The sequence below is a fragment of the Periplaneta americana genome, chromosome 2 (assembly GCF_040183065.1).
Source record: "Periplaneta americana isolate PAMFEO1 chromosome 2, P.americana_PAMFEO1_priV1, whole genome shotgun sequence".
Classification (NCBI taxonomy): domain Eukaryota; kingdom Metazoa; phylum Arthropoda; class Insecta; order Blattodea; family Blattidae; genus Periplaneta; species Periplaneta americana.
The window spans coordinates 189,934,489-189,951,217 of record NC_091118.1 but is presented as its reverse complement, the minus strand read 5'-3'; the positions used below and the strand labels follow the sequence as shown (position 1 = coordinate 189,951,217).

Below are 16,729 nucleotides of genomic sequence, written 5' to 3'. Positions count from 1 at the left end.
AAACTTTATAATAGCTTCATTAGTTGGATGTTTTACTGTGAGCCTTGGTCTCAATGATTTAGATCGTTAATCAGCATAAGTCAATCATAAAATAGTTGTTTCATTATTATATAAAGGTTGTGTTTAATCAGTTTGTACACATTCCACAACAAAGACATGACAAAAAAATGTACAAGATATTGTATGTAAAATGCCTGATGACGCCCGAAGGGCGAAAACGTTTGCTTTAATTTTCATAATACACAGTGATCATTTACATATGTAAAGTCATTGGTTTTAAACTTGTGGTATGTCAATTAGACTGAACTCCAAATAAAACAATATTATGTTATATTGTATTATATTATATTATATTATATTATATTATATTATATTATATTATATTATATTATATTATATTATATTATATTATATTATATTGACTATCTGAATATTTTTTTCATCATGCTTTCTTGTTTCATATGAAAAACTAATCGCAAGATCTGTGTTAAAATCCTTAAGCGGTTAAAACATAAGTGGAAGACAGAAAATATTTTTATAACAAGGTGGAACAAACACGACAGGCCTTCTTCTACAGAGCGAACATCGGCGACAAACTTGAACCGAACATAGCGCCTGTAATGCACGACGCTAGTCTGCACATCAAGTACTCGCAGTAGTGATCTAATGACGTTACAGAGGGATTTTTGCCCCAATTTGAAAAAAGGTACATAAAAGTATGTTTTTATAAGGTTCTTCAATGTATATCCTCCAAGATATGTCGAAAAATCTGTACATCTACAATCTGGAACAAGCTTAGTCATGCACTCCAAGTGACAAAGATAGGATGGGATAAGGTAGGAAAATAGACCTTGTTCTATTATCCTACTTTTTATTTTTGAAGATATAAACAAATGTAAGTTGTAAATTTTCTTAATATACGGTAGACCTATATCTTATTAGAAATAATATTTGAAATCCGTTAGAAAATTACCACTTGATACTTCAGTTCTGTTGGGAATTGAAAGTTTTCTATAGCTAGCATTCAACCGAAGGTAATGAAGAGACACGTTATCTTACGTCACGTGCAAGCAGGCAGTATGAACCAGTACCAGGCTGTGATGAAATATTACAGTGAGGTCAAGGGTTATCAACTGACGAAGAATGCTTCTATTTTAAAATAAATTATTATTACGGGTGATTCCGCTGTAATTCATTAGAACAATTTTCTTGCAACATCTTTATTACAGGTAAAGATTCTCATAACTATGTGTGTTAATGTGTCTACTGCTGCTAATATGACGTGTTAAAACTATTACAACTACTACAATCATGTACAAAAACTATTACTGCTACTACGAGCACTCACTAAAACTATTAGTGTATTTTTAATAATATCACGTATTAAAATTACCTATTACAGCAATTATAACCATGTACATACCCAGAAACAAACAAGTGGCACAAATTTTGTTTCTGTGTGTGTACTAAAACTATTACTGCTACTACAATCACGTACTGAAACTATTACTGTTGCTGCAATCGCGTACAAAACTATTATTATTGTTGTTACGACCATGTATTAAAACTATTACTGCTGCTGCAACCACGTACAAAACTATTATTTTTGCTACAATCATGTAGAAAAACTAATACTGTTCTGCAACCACGTACAAAAACTATTACTGTTATTACAGTCATGGAGTAAAACTATTAATGCTGCTAAAACCGCGTGCTAATACTATTATTGCTACTACAATCACGTACTAAAACTATTAGTGGTACTACAACCACTTGCTAAAACTGTTACTGCTATTACAATCACATATAAATAATCCGTGGCGCTACAGCCCACGAAGGGCCAAGACCGACAGCCGGCCTCAAGACCACATGCTGAAGTAGAGGTGGACGATCATCCAACCAGAATGGAGGTATCATGTGGTTAGCACGATGAGCCCCCCAGCCGTTATAGCTGGTTTGCGTAACCGGATTTCGCTACCTATCGTAACTCCCCAAGTGCATCACGATGCTGGGTGGGCACCGGTCCCATACACTGGCCGAAATTTCATGAGAAAATTTCTTCCTCGAACCACCGCGCATTCCATAACGCGAGTCTCAGGCAGGATGCCTTAGACCACGACGCCACGGCGCGGGACACAATCACATATAGTAAAACTATTATTGCCACTACAATCACACACCAAAACCATTACTGCTTCTATAATCACGTACAAAAACTGTTGCTGCTGCTACTATCATGTACTGAAGCTAATACAGCTATTAGTTACGCACCAAAACTACTAGTACTGCTACAATAATGTACTAAAGTTATTACTGTTGTTATAATCAAGTACTAAACTATAATAATAATAATAATAATAATAATAATAATAATGATTTATTTTAGCTGGCAGAGTTAAGGCCGTAAGGCCTTCTCTTCCACTCAACCAGCAAAAAGTGTATATACATATGCATGAACTTACAAAGAATCCAACAATTTGATTGAGATGAGAGTTACATGTATACAAAAGTTATTTACAAATTAAACAACAAAATACTATGAACTATTAATTAAACACTGAAATAAACTGTGTAGCAGAATTAAACTAAAATACATAGAATGTTAATATATTTCAAATAATATTAGATAATAGAAAGAGATTATTACGAGACAATTAAAATACAGCACAATCAGGATGATGTCTAAAGAAAAAAGTAACAATGTAGTCAGTGATAGTTTAAATCAGTATGATTGGAGTGAAATGCTAATAAGGTTATCTTTTAAGCTGTTCTTAAAGGTGTTTATTGTCTTGCAGCCCCTAATACTTTGTGACAAGGAATTCCATTGACGCGAGGTGGATATTGTAAAAGATGATGAATAACAAGATGTTCTATGAAGAGGTATACTTAGCGTGCCACAGATAAGTGATCTGGTATTTACGTCGTGGTTAGAGTATAGATAAGAGAAACGAGACGAAAGGTAATTTGGTGTTGAAGTGTGCAGAATTCGAAAGAGTAAAGACAAAGAGTGTAAAGTTCTACGTTCTTTAAGTCGGAGCCACGAGAGACTTGCGAAGGACGGTGATATGTGATCATACCGTCGGATGTTGCACACGTATCTGACGCACATATTCTGAGCTCGCTGTAACTTGACTGACAATTCAGAACTTAGGTCACTTAACAAAACGTCACAATAATCGAAGTGCGGCGTTACTAGGGTTTGCACTAGGGTAAGTTTTAGTTGCTGGGGCAAGAAGTTTCTCAAGCGACTCAAACAGTGAATGGAGGAACAGATTTTTTTTATCGTTTCTTTAACTTGAAAATTCCAACTTAGATTATTATCAAAAAAGAAGCCAAGATTTTTTACGACAGATGAATAAGGGATTAGCGTGGGTAGGCCTACTACAATCACGTACTGATGTTATTACTGGTAGCATGATCACTTCATAAAACTATTACTGCTGCTAAAATCACGTACCAAAACCATTATCGCCACTACAATCAGGTACTGAAACTATTACTGCTTCTATAATCACGTACTAAAACTATCATTAATGCTACAATCATGTACTGAAGCTAATACTGCCACTACAATCGAGTACAAAAACTATTACTGCTGCCACAATCACGTACTAAAGCTGTTACTGTTATTACAATCACGTATTAAAACTGTAACTGGTACTACAATCACGTATTAAAACTATTGCTGCTGCTACAATCATATACTAAAACTATTACCGCTACTACAATCATGTACTAAAAACTATTACTGCTACTACTATCGCGTACTAAAGCTGTTACTGTTATTACAATCACGTACTAAAGCTGTTACTGTTATTACAATGATGTATTAAAACTATAACTGGTACTACAATCACGTATTAAAACTATTACTGCCACTACTATCACGTACTAAAGCTGTGACTGTTATTACAATCACGTATTAAAACTATAACTGGTATTACAATCACGTATTAAAACTATTGCTGCTGCTACAATCACATACTAAAACTATTACTGCTACTACTATCACGTACTAAAGCTGTTACTGTTATTACAATCACGTATTAAAACTATAACTGGTACTACAATCACGTATTAAAACTATTGCTGCTGCTACAATCACATACTAAAACTATTACCGCTAATACAATCATGTACTAAAACTATTACTGCTACTACTATCACTGTTACTGCTACTGTTACTACTACTAACACGTGTCGTAACTGCTACACTACCATTATTTCTACCACTGCAAATGTTAACACTAGCACCGATTCTGTTGTTAGTGCTATTGTGAAGTCTAGCCTATAATATTACTGTTTTGTGCAGACGATTCGTAGTTCATGAGACTTCAACATCTCGTTTTAACAGAAAATAACTAGCACGCGTAGTTGATCAGATAAAGCATGTGTGCGAGCTGATAGTATATCTCCTTCGAATTTATTGCAGGGATCTTGTTTCTGTCTCACTTGAATTAAGAACTGATAATGCATCGCCATTGTACTAAATCAAATTGTTTCCAAAACGTGCTGATTAATTGTTTGTTAAAGTTCCTCATCTCTTTCCTAAAATAGTCTCTCTAACTGTACTTCATTTACCAGGTTGATTAACGTTAGAAAATTTGTAAGGTCACGGTGACTGAAAATTATGAGAAATTGCGTAACACTCATTGAAATATATGTAGGTACTGTCACTTATTAAATGCTATTAACAGTATGTCGATGGTTGGTTGAGAGTTGTGCAGAAAGTGGACTGAAACTGAAAATTACGTGTTCCTGTAAGACTCCAAGAGAGAGTGTCGAATACGTAGTTATGTAAGCTCGAAGCTCATAGTCCACTCATTTTCAAGTTAAATATTAATATTCTACTCGATTAATATATTTAATACTGAAAACCAAATTAGATGTTTTGTCTGTTACGTAGTTTTTTCTCTCTACCGTATCTCCGAACATGACTTCTGTTCATTCGGAAAGTATTACTACTTCAATTTTTACATTATATTACTTATAGGTTATGTTTATTTTTTTTTTAATTTCTTCCTGTAATCATTACAGGTTGCCATAGACAGAGTCCATGATTGAGATTCTTGCTGATATGTATAGTAGATCAGGCAAGACTTGCCCTATGATCTTGTCAAGCATAGTGCTACGTCACCAGTGGCCATGGAGTGCAAAAATAAAGTTTCAGTCTGAATTGAATTTCAGTGTCGGGAAATTGGTCTAATATTAACCAAACCGAAACGTACTTTGTTTTTGATCTCTCATCCTTTTCTCTCTTGCGCAGCTTACATGACAGGTCTCGCCTCTCGATCTATACATCTTTTATCAGATAGTACATCTCACTTTACGATATGACTGTGTCAGAGGAAGAACAATTGAAGTCTTAGTGTAATTAATGTAGGCCTAATATGTAACTAGTCAGCGATGTATGCAATGGCCAACCTACCTCGTTATCTCCTGACTTAGTTGCCTCATGAGTGATGCCTTATTGGTATCAACTATGAGATTCAAACCTTGTTTTCTGATAGTTGACTAAACAACAATATAAAAAATACAGAGTCAGTACTAAGGCTTAATAACTTAAGTTATCTAAATAGTTATCGTACCATTACATTAAAAATTAATAGCATACACAAATAAATTAAAATAGTATCTTGTTTGGATTGATCAATAGGCTACTTCTTAGAAAGGGTAGCAATAACTTTTTGTTATCTCTCTCTCACTTGAGTTATTTGTTTACCTGTGTTCAAGTACTGAGATTTTGCTGGCATTTTTGTAACTTTGTATATTATTGATATCTGACAAACTAACCTTGAATCTTGAATGTATGTTAAATAAATTCACAGACAGGCAGGCCAAATAAATAAATAAATAGATAGATGGATGGATGGATGGATGGATGGATGGATGGATGGATGGATGGATGGATCGATAGATAGATAGATAGATAGATAGATAGATAGATAGATAGATAGATAGATAGATAGATAGATAGATAGATAGATAGATAGATAGACAGACAGACAGACAGACAGACAGACAGACAGACAGACAGACAGACAGACAGACAGACAGACAGACAGATAGATAGATAAGTAAATAAATAAGCGAGTAATGAATAACTAAATAAATAAATAAATAAATAAGCGAGCAAATGAATAACTAAATAAATAAATACATAAGTAAATAAATAAGTAAGTAAATAAATAAATAAATAAATAAATAAATAAATAAGTAAATAAATAAATAAATAAGTAAATAAATAAGTAAGTAAGTAAATAAATAAGCAAGTAAATGAATAACTAAATAAATAAATAAATAAATAAATAAATAAATAAATAAATAAATAAATAAATAAATAAATAAATAAGCGAGCAAATGAATAACTAAATAAATAAGTAAATAAATAAATAAATAAGTAAATAAATAAGTAAGTAAGTAAATAAATAAGCGAGTAAATGAATAACTAAATAAATAAATAAGCGAGCAAATGAATAACTAAATAAATAAATAAATAAATAAATAAATAAATAAATAAATAAATAAGTAAATAAATAAATAAGTAAATAAATAAGCGAGTAAATAAATAAATAAGTAAATAAATAATCGAGTAAATAAATAAATAAGCGAGCAAATGAATAAATAAATAAATAAATAAATAGATACTAGTCTGTAGTCACCTGCAAAGGATGGATAGGACAGTTCCGGTCCAGAAACATATCCAGTCAACATATATAATTTTAATAAAATAAAAGTGTTTTAATACTGTCACAGTTATTTTATGTATATTTTAATTATCAATAATTTACTTCTTTTATGCATACTGGCGGCTCATTTCGTTTCGAATTTCACACTGATTTTCAAAGTAGGTCTAAGTGTACACATTACAAATAAATTCCCGAGTTATATTATGCTAAGTTTTGCCACGCAGCTCTGATTTCAAATACATAATAGGCCTACATATTAAGGTCAAAAATAAAAAAAAATATGTATGTTTAATCTAATATTATCTATTGGTGTTGTTTAGTGAACTGTCCAAAGACAGGTGTGAATAGGGTGGCCAGTTCCTTTCCCCCTCCATTGCATACATCGTCGGCTAGCAACACATTACGCTAATCAGGCTTCAGATATATACAAACAATATTGTTCTTCCTATGACACATATCGTCAAGTGAGATGTACTGCCTGATAATAAGATGTACTGTAGCCTACATATCAGCCAGAACCTCAATCAGAATTAATATTATCTATTATTAAGAAGTAATTAGTAATATAGCGCAAAAATAACCACAACAGCTCGCACGAACAAAGCAAAACTTTTTCCTCTTCTCCTTCTCCAGTTTGTATACTCAACACACGTTCTGTAAGCAACTCCATGTGACAATATCAATTCTGGACTATGAGTTCGTTAACAATCCTGACTATGAATTTCATCGGTTACTTTGATTAGCGGGACTTACAGTACAATAAATAATATTGCTTACTTACATACTTAGTTACAAATGGCTTTTAGAGAACCCGGAGGTTCATTGCCATCGGTTCCTATTCTGAGCAACATTAATTCAGTATCTAGCATCATATCCCATCTTCCTCAAATTAATTTTAATATTATCCTCCCATCTACGTCTAGGCCTTCCCAAAGGTTTTTTCTCTCTGGTCTTCCAACTAACAATCTATATGCATTTCTGGATTCACCCATACGTGCTACATGCCCTGTCCATCTAAAAGTCTGGGTTTAATATCCCTAATTTTGTTATGTAGGCTACAATACGTGCAGTTCTACGTTATGTAACTCCATTCTCCTGTAATTTCTTTTTTTCTTAGCCCCCACCTTATTCTCGAACAGCCCTAACCTCTGTTCCTCTCTCAAAGTGAGAGTCCAAATTTTATAACCTTGCAGAACAACCGGTAATATAACTCTTTTATAAATTCTGTATTACGTGAAAATATCACTTCAGTAATATAAAACCAAATCAAGTATGTAATGTAATATAGTGTAATGCGTGCATATGTATGAATGTATGTATGTATGTATGTATGTATGTATGTATGTATGTATGTATGTATGTATGTATGTATGTATGTATGTATGTATGTATGTATGTATGTATGTATGTATGAGTAGTTTAATATCAAAGGCGGACATCAGACCTTTAGATGAAATTTAGATAATGTGGATTCTTATACATTTGTTCATGCTTTTTTTCAGTTACGGTGAAACGATATAGAAACTGTAACACTAGATTTATAAAAATAAATTGTGTGAAACAAAAAAGTGCCTCTAGATCAAAACTATGGAGACGACAGATGTCCGTCTTTGATTTTAAACTACTCGTATGTATGTATGTATGTATGTATGTATGTATGTATGTATGTATGTATGTATGTATGTATGTATGTATGTATGTATGTATGTATGTATGTATGTATGTATGTATGTATGTATGCATGCATGCATGTATGTATGCATGTACAGTATGTATGTATGTATGTACAGTATGAATGTATGTATGTATGTATGCATGCATGCATGCATGCATGTATGCATGCATGTATGTATGGATGTATGTATGCATGCATGTATGCATGTATGTATGTATGTATGCGTGCATGCATGCATGTATGTATGTATGTATGTACAGTATGAATGTATGTATGTACAGTATGTATGTATGTATGTATGTATGTATGTATGTATGTATGTATGTATGTATGTATGTATGTATGTATGTATGTATGTATGTATGTATGTATGTATGTATATGCTTGGTGTTCAGAATATCTTAGTTCTATTACTTCTCGACTTCGTCGGCCACAGAGCTGGTGAATTCTGCGTGATAGTAGGAATTTGGATATTTCCTACGAAACTTTCCGTTGACATCTTCACGAAGTGTCCTATAGGAATTCCTTTGTTCTACGCTATACATCTTTATCACATGACAATGAAATGATAGCTATATACGATACGTACTAGAACCTGAGCGCCAGACATCAGAAGCGATGAATCACACATACAGTAGTTGCGTACTAACACACATAGGCCTATGTATATGTAAGCTTGTGCGTGGTTGTTTATATGTGCACAAATACAGGCTATCATCATCATCATCGTCATCATCATCATCATCATCATCATCATTCTTCACGCATTAAACAGAATTTTTGCTTGTAGCAGTTTACAGTGCTCAAAGAAAATGTTGTATATTACTTCATTGCAAACTTACAAAGAAATACTTATTTACTGGCTTTTAAGGAACCCGGAGGTTCATTGCCGCCCTCACATAAGCCCGCCATTGGTCCCTATCCTGAGCAAAATTAATCCATGCTCTATCATCATATCCCACCTCCCTCAAATCCATTTTAATATTATCTTCCCATCTACGTCTCGGCCTCCCTAAAGGCCTTTTTCCCTCCGGCCTCCCAACTAATATTGTATATGCATTTCTGGATTCGCCCATTCATGCTACATGCCCTGCCCATCTCAAACGTCTGGATTTAATGTTCCTAATCATGTCAGGTGATGAATACAATAAAATATACAACAATATTTTTTAAAACAGCCATTGTTTTCTTGGGCACCTGACGCTACTTCTCTCTGTTGGTTGATAGTTAATTATTTATCTTACGGAACAATCTAGTAATATCTAGTCTTTGGACGTAATTTAAATAAACTATTTTTAGTTCATTACGTATACCTTCATTCCTTTTATATAAATATATAGATTACTATTTATTATTATTATTATTATTATTATTATTATTATTATTATTATTATTATTATTATTATTATTAAAAGTAACACTTCAGTCATATTAACACAATATACTTTTGAATAAAATGGATAGATTGGGAATGAATGGAATGGCTTTAAAATTATTTAAATCTTACTTAAGCAACAGAACTCAAGCAACTAAAATACATAATCACCTTAGTGAAACACATAACATTGATATAGGTGTACCTCAGAGGACGATTTTAGGTCCTGTTTTGTTTTTGATATATATCAACGATTTACTTAAAATTGACATTGAGAAATATTCTGGTACTCTATATTCTTATGCTGATGATATTGTGGTTATATTTAGCGGTTCGAGTTGGAATGAAACTTAATCAAAATTCTAACAGTGGTATTAATATTATTAAAGAATGGCTGGATGCTCACTCATTTCTTTGAACGTTTCTAAAACAAAATTAATACCATTTTCATTAACATCACATGGTCTTGAACAACTAAAAATAAATAATAATAGAAGCATAACAATACATGATTGTAACCTACCTACTTGCTCATGTAACGCTTTGAGTATATCCTCACAAGTTAAATATTTAGGCATTATTATTGACCAACATTTAAAATGGGACAAGCATATCTCCTTCCTGTGTAACAGATTGCGTAAAACAATCCACAAATTTTCCATTCTACGCTCTTATTTACCTGTTTATGTTCTGCGTACTGTGTACTTAGCTCTGTTTCAATCAATAATTCAGTATGGTATTTTAGGTTGGGGAGGAATGGCAAAATCGACTCTCCATCCTTTAAATTTGCTCCAAAAAAGAATTATAAAAATTTGTCTATATAAACCTTTTGATTACCGAACAAAATTAATTTTTCAGGAATTTGGTGTATCAAATCTAGAACAAATTTATAAACAAACATTGCTGATTTACTTCCATAAAAATTACAATAAATTTAAATTTGATCCTCATGAATGCCATACGAAACAAAAGTACAGTTTCTCTCTAAATATTCCCAAATGCCACACAACTGCTGGATTAAAACACAGCAGAAGTTTTGGACCCAAAATATATAATGCATTAATTAGAGCTTACCCTGAGCTAAGTATACTTAACACACATAGATTTAAGAAACAAATCAGATTAATTATTTAACTGTTTAAGCTAATTGAGTTAAAAATTGTTACTCTAATATTCATGTACTTATGTATTTTCTATTTGTATATAGCCCCTATTATTACATGCTGTATGTATTTTACCATTTATTAATGTTATTGTGCTCAATGAACTCTCTTAATTTTGTGATATATTTTGTATAACTGATCTGAACTGCGCCCGAGCACGAGCTTCTACTCTTTCGGGCTGCAATGCCTAATGTAGCTCAAGTGTAAAGTATTAAATAAATAAATAAATAAATAAATAAATAAATAAATAAATAAATAAATAAATAAATAAATAAATAAATAAATAAATAAATAAATAAATAAATAAATAAATAAATAAATAAATAAATAAATAAATAAATAAGTAAATAAATAAATTAGTATTTGCACCAATTATAAAATATGGCTTTAAAATAGTGTCTGTACAATGTAAATACTAAACCTTTGTTGTAAAATTAATACGTATAATTATGTTTGAATTTACAAATATGCAAACCATATAAAAAAATTAAGAGTTAAAGGCTAGTTGCTTACCGAAATGCAATCTGCAAAAAGTTGCTAATCTCACGCTATTAAAACACATCAATACGAACTGCAGTCCCTTCCTCTCTACCATAGAAATATTGATTATACTCTGGATACTTGTCGAAATGACATTAACTAGCCTACACATTTCAAACAAAACGCGTCACGGTGGAGAGATAATACCAACAAATATTGTAACAAGATCTTGTTCAAATAAACCCATACAGTGACTGAAGACATTGCGTGTCATGCTTTTTTGTTTCTTAGCAGGAGAGCTCGTATTTGACCAACATGTGTAATAATTACAAAAACAATAAGGGATCCCCCTGTCTCGTAGGACTTCGATAACGGAATATACTGTACGATTGTAGTTATATCGAGCGCCGCGGTATTGAGCTAGTAGTTATGAGACTAGTAGTGACATCTGTCACAGGAACTGCGAAATGAAAGTTCTATTTGACAATTAACGACTGGTGCATGGTTAACAAAGTGTAATGCTATACTTCAAGGAGATTCAGTTGTAAAATAACTTGGTTCTACGAATATTTAAATGGTTTTTAACAGTGTTTTCTAACTGCTGTTAGGAACACAAATGAAACAAAAGATCACAAGCTTTTAATATACCTATCTTTAACGTCTTCTATCACCTGAATAGGGTAGGAGCGCGAAATGGAATCTTCTGTGGGATGATGTTCACCCACAGTTAGCCGTCGTCCACCTATTGCATACAAATTTTGACGGCTTATATCAAATTATATAGTTTAGGAACAGTTCCAACACAAGTTATTCGTTATTTCGATTCTTGTATTTAGCTTACAACTAATTACTTCAAGTCTTCTCTCGTCGCTGTGCCTAAACTGACGTTGTTCACAATTTTATTTGTTAAATCTTGTTTAAGTATACGTTTTTGTTTTATGTCTGGACAGTGAGAAATTATGAAATAAACATCAAGCCAATTAATACTAATAGTCTGCTTGACATCAACATTTTTGCGTTATAATAATACACAGAATGAATATGGGAAATGTCTGTTATTATTCGGTTAAGAAACTTTTATCATCCAGTCTGCTGTCGAAAAATCTTAAAGAATTTATAAAACAGTTATATTACCGGTTGTTCTGTATGGTTGTGAAACTTGGACTCTAACTTTAAGAGAGGAACATAGATTAAGGGTGTTTGAGAATAAGGTGCTTAGGAAAATATTTGGGGCTAAGAGGGATGAAGTTACAGGAGAATGGAGAAAGTTATACAATACAGAACTGCACGCATTGTATTCTTCACCTGACATAATTAGGAACATTAAATACAGACGTTTGAGATGGGCAGGGCATGTAGCACGTATGGGCGAATCCAGAAATGCATATAGAGTGTTAGTTGGGAGGCCGGAGGGAAAAAGACCTTTAGGGAGGCCGAGACGTAGATGGGAAGATAATATTAAAATGGATTTGAGGGAGGTGGGATATGTTAATAGAGAATGGATTAATTTTGCTCAGGATAGGGATCAATGGCGGGCTTATGTGAGGGCGGCAATGAACCTCCGGGTTCCTTAAAAGCAAGTAAGTAAGTAAGTAAGAATAATACAGTCCTATAAGAATTTTTTACTGCGTGGGGCACAAAAAAGTGTTGCCAACCTACTACGGAAATAGTGCGACAAACTACTGAAACAAAAAAAACTTTGAGTCTGGAAGATCGGGGAGACACAATTAAGTGTCAAAATATACAGTCATATTTGTTTTTCGCCACCCAGGCAAATAGAGATTGAGTCAGCATTTGTATTGGAGGATTATCTCGTTTCTTTCGCAGTCGTTTGTAAACATTTGTTTTGTATTCGAGATTAATTTATTGTCCATAGATTATTTTCACTTGAACGTTTATTTTCCACAAATAACACAGAATCGTATTATAAAGGGCTAATGTCTTTCAAATCGCTATAAAATTTCAATTCTTATTTTCGTAAAAAGCAAAGGAATATTAGAAGCGAAATCATTATGGCAAAAAGGTGTGTCATGGGAATTTAAGAAAATTAGTTATCTAATTACGCTATACTTAAAGCGCATAATTTACGAATGAAGTAAAAACTTACTTTTAGGGATTATAAAGTATGCTCATTTATGAACAATCCAGAAAGCGAAAAGCATTATCTTCTTTCGGTGCGTAGTAAAACGCTTATAATTTTATTCAAAAGTCGCTTCAAACTTTTACGCCTTATAAATAGGGTATTATAATATTTTATGTAAAAAAAATGATAATATCATTGTGTAGGGCTAACTATGGAAGTTTGATTTCTTAAAATAAGACAAATTTATTATATTGTATTAATAAAATCCATATATAAAAGTCGAAATAATTTTAAATTGTGTTCTCATAGTTATGAAACAATAGGTATGAATTCTTTAAGATTGTTTGAACCAAAATGCAACACTACTACAGGTTAATCATAGTAGTAATTTAGGCCCAAGAATATATAACAAATTTATATTTAAACTAGCCGTACCCGTGCGCTCCGCTGCACCCGTTAGAAATAAATATAAAGTAATTACATAATTAAAATAGGACGTTTGATCCAGGGAACATTCGTGTTTGATAGAAGAATAAATCGTTTAATATGTTACTTAATTTAAATTGTGTTTAGATAATTAAAATGCCATAATTTTGGTCCAGAGACACTCATTTGGTGCAATGACAATTCCTTTAACATGTTTCTTAATTTTTATTACATGCAACCATAGTTTAATGAAGATTGACATCATTTAGATTTAATGTGTATATTTTATTTTACTTGTTATAGGTTTCCATTGAATTATGGTAATAACTTAATTTTAACCCTTGTTTTCTACGTATTCACTAAATGGCGCTTGGCCCACTATGGTTCTGAACCCTTCAGATAACTTAAATTATATTAAATATAATATTACATATTATATTATATCAGAAGTTACTGTAATAACATTATAGCATTATGTCCATGTAGAGAAACTACACTTTCCAATGGTGAAATAATAATTAATTATACAAATCGGTTAATTTAGCTTCCGATATTACTTCATACAAACACAGAAACATTCTCTGTAGGCTAACTTTCATAGCTTTCGATTGTTGCTGTCCAAGGTCCCTTATATAGTAGACGAAGTCATTTGTTTTTTAATTCATTACACGGCCTTAGATGGCAGTTATTTTAATTTTAAAACTCATTTATCTCATTAAATATCAGTCCTATCAAAATTTTTCAAGGAATAAAACTTATCGAAAATTATTTTTAAAGAAACTTTTGTTTTTTTAACATTTTTCACAAAAATCAATAATAAGCGAGATATTTCGATTTATTTAATTCAGGCCCCTTATAACCCCCCCTTTAAATAATGTATTTTGAATGCCATATAGCCTAAAATCTAAGTTACAACGAACTTAATTTATATTCCAATTTTCATCGAAATCCGTTCAGCCATTATCGCGTGAAAAGGTAACAAACATACAGACAGACATACAAACAAAAATTTCAAAAAAGCGATTTTCGGTTTCAGGGTGGTTAATTATATATGTTAGGACCAATTATTTTTGGAAAATCGAAAATTACCAGAAGAATTTCGGCTACAGATTTATTATTAGTATAGATATGCTAATCTTGTCAATTCTAATAGTTCTAGTATTAAATTTAAAAAGTTATGTATGGATTTTTATAAAAATTGAAAAATTGTAAATTTAAATTTATATATTCTTATTGTGTAGTAGACATAAGACAAATTGTATTATATACTTCTTAATTTAAATTCAGGAATCCGCCCCTGAGCACGAGTTCTACTCTTTCAAGGGTGAGCAAAAGTTTCATCTGTTTACATTATTTTTTATGGTACAATTATTAGCAAAATAAATAAATACAAATACAAATAAATACAAAACAATTAGAATATATCCTCCGTTCTCTTGTTCAAGAAACACCATCCTTTCTGCAACATCGTATCATTCAGCAGGCAATGTCGTGGAATATTCCCAATTTCTTGTGAGATGACATCTTTGAATTGCTGTAGGATTGTTGGATGTGTCGCGAAAACTTGTTTTTTTCTAGCTAACCCCACAATCAAAATTCTGCCGAATGTCTGGAGATCGCGGAGGCCATATTTTGGAAAGTGCCTACTCATGACAGCAATAAGTAGAATAGCTATTTGTAACGACCCAAACAAGTAGAATACCGCTCTCAACCCCTTTTTGTCACCTGAAGACGAAGAAATAACCAATCCTTCAAAAAAGTCCAATGTATATATCTTCTTAACAGTGCAACATTGCTTGTTCCCTTTAAGGTTGAGAATTGAATACTTTCTCCAGGGGGAGACACTAAAATTGCAGTTGTATATAAAAATATTGTCCATAATAATCAGCAATTTTTACCGACTCGTATTGCTATCTCTCTCAACTTACATAAAAAGAAGTAAGAAACGTTGTTATGTGATATAAATATAAAATACGGAAACAAATTAATACCTTTTCAGCAATGGACATCATCTTCTCCAGGGGAGGGGACGACCCCTGTCATCCCCCACCCCCGTCAGTTCGCACCCTGTTCCCTCTTTCACATCAACATGTATCTGTAACGTTTACTTTGCAAAGTAAGAAAATTAAAATACAACGCTTTTTTATCTGAAAAGCACCACAAAATAGCGTCTTACTGGAAAATGTGTCTAACCATTTTTTTCTCATAATGTATATTATTTTAAGTGAAATAATTGTAGGACTGTGGACAGATTATTTGGAATAAATTTATGGCGAGTCCTCGGCATCAACACCTTTCATTTGATTACCCCCCCTTTGATTTGATTACCTGGTTGGGTTTTTCCGAGGTTTTACCCAACCAAAAGGCAAATGCCGGGTAATCTTTTGGCGAATCCTCGGACCTCACCTCATCTCACTACATCTCGCCAAAATATTGTAAAAAATTGCACAAAATTGTAAAAATTGTAGAAAATTACTAAATTGTAAGACTGTAAAAATTGTAATTGTAATATTGTAAAATTTTGACTTGTTCCACACCTTAAAGCGTCATTGCTCGTGTAAGATCTATGGAATAAAATGAATGAATGAATGAATGAATTAATGAATGAATGAATGAATGAATGTATGTATGTATGTTAGATAAATTGATACAAAAGAATTACGAGTCCAATCGAAAACTTCTTCTTGCAATAGTTTTATATTTAAAAAAATATATATATACACGAATTAACTTGCAAAATTAAGTTAATTCTATTGGTTAAGAAAGGATATCACATTAAGTCTTTGTTATTATTTTGTAAAAATGTCTCTTTGGAAGAGAACAACATGGCTAGTTTGC

At 32.2% G+C, this 16,729-nt stretch overlaps 1 protein-coding gene and 1 long non-coding RNA gene across 2 annotated transcripts in view; both read right to left on the bottom strand.

Moving 5' to 3' along the window:
- Window positions 1-16,729, bottom strand: part of LOC138694957 (uncharacterized) — a 223,060-nt gene that overhangs the window by 104,221 nt on the left and 102,110 nt on the right. The gene's annotated exons all lie outside the window — the stretch shown is intronic.
- The window catches only part of LOC138694955 (solute carrier organic anion transporter family member 74D-like), a 110,084-nt gene that overhangs the window by 92,437 nt on the left and 918 nt on the right, over window positions 1-16,729 (bottom strand). The gene's annotated exons all lie outside the window — the stretch shown is intronic.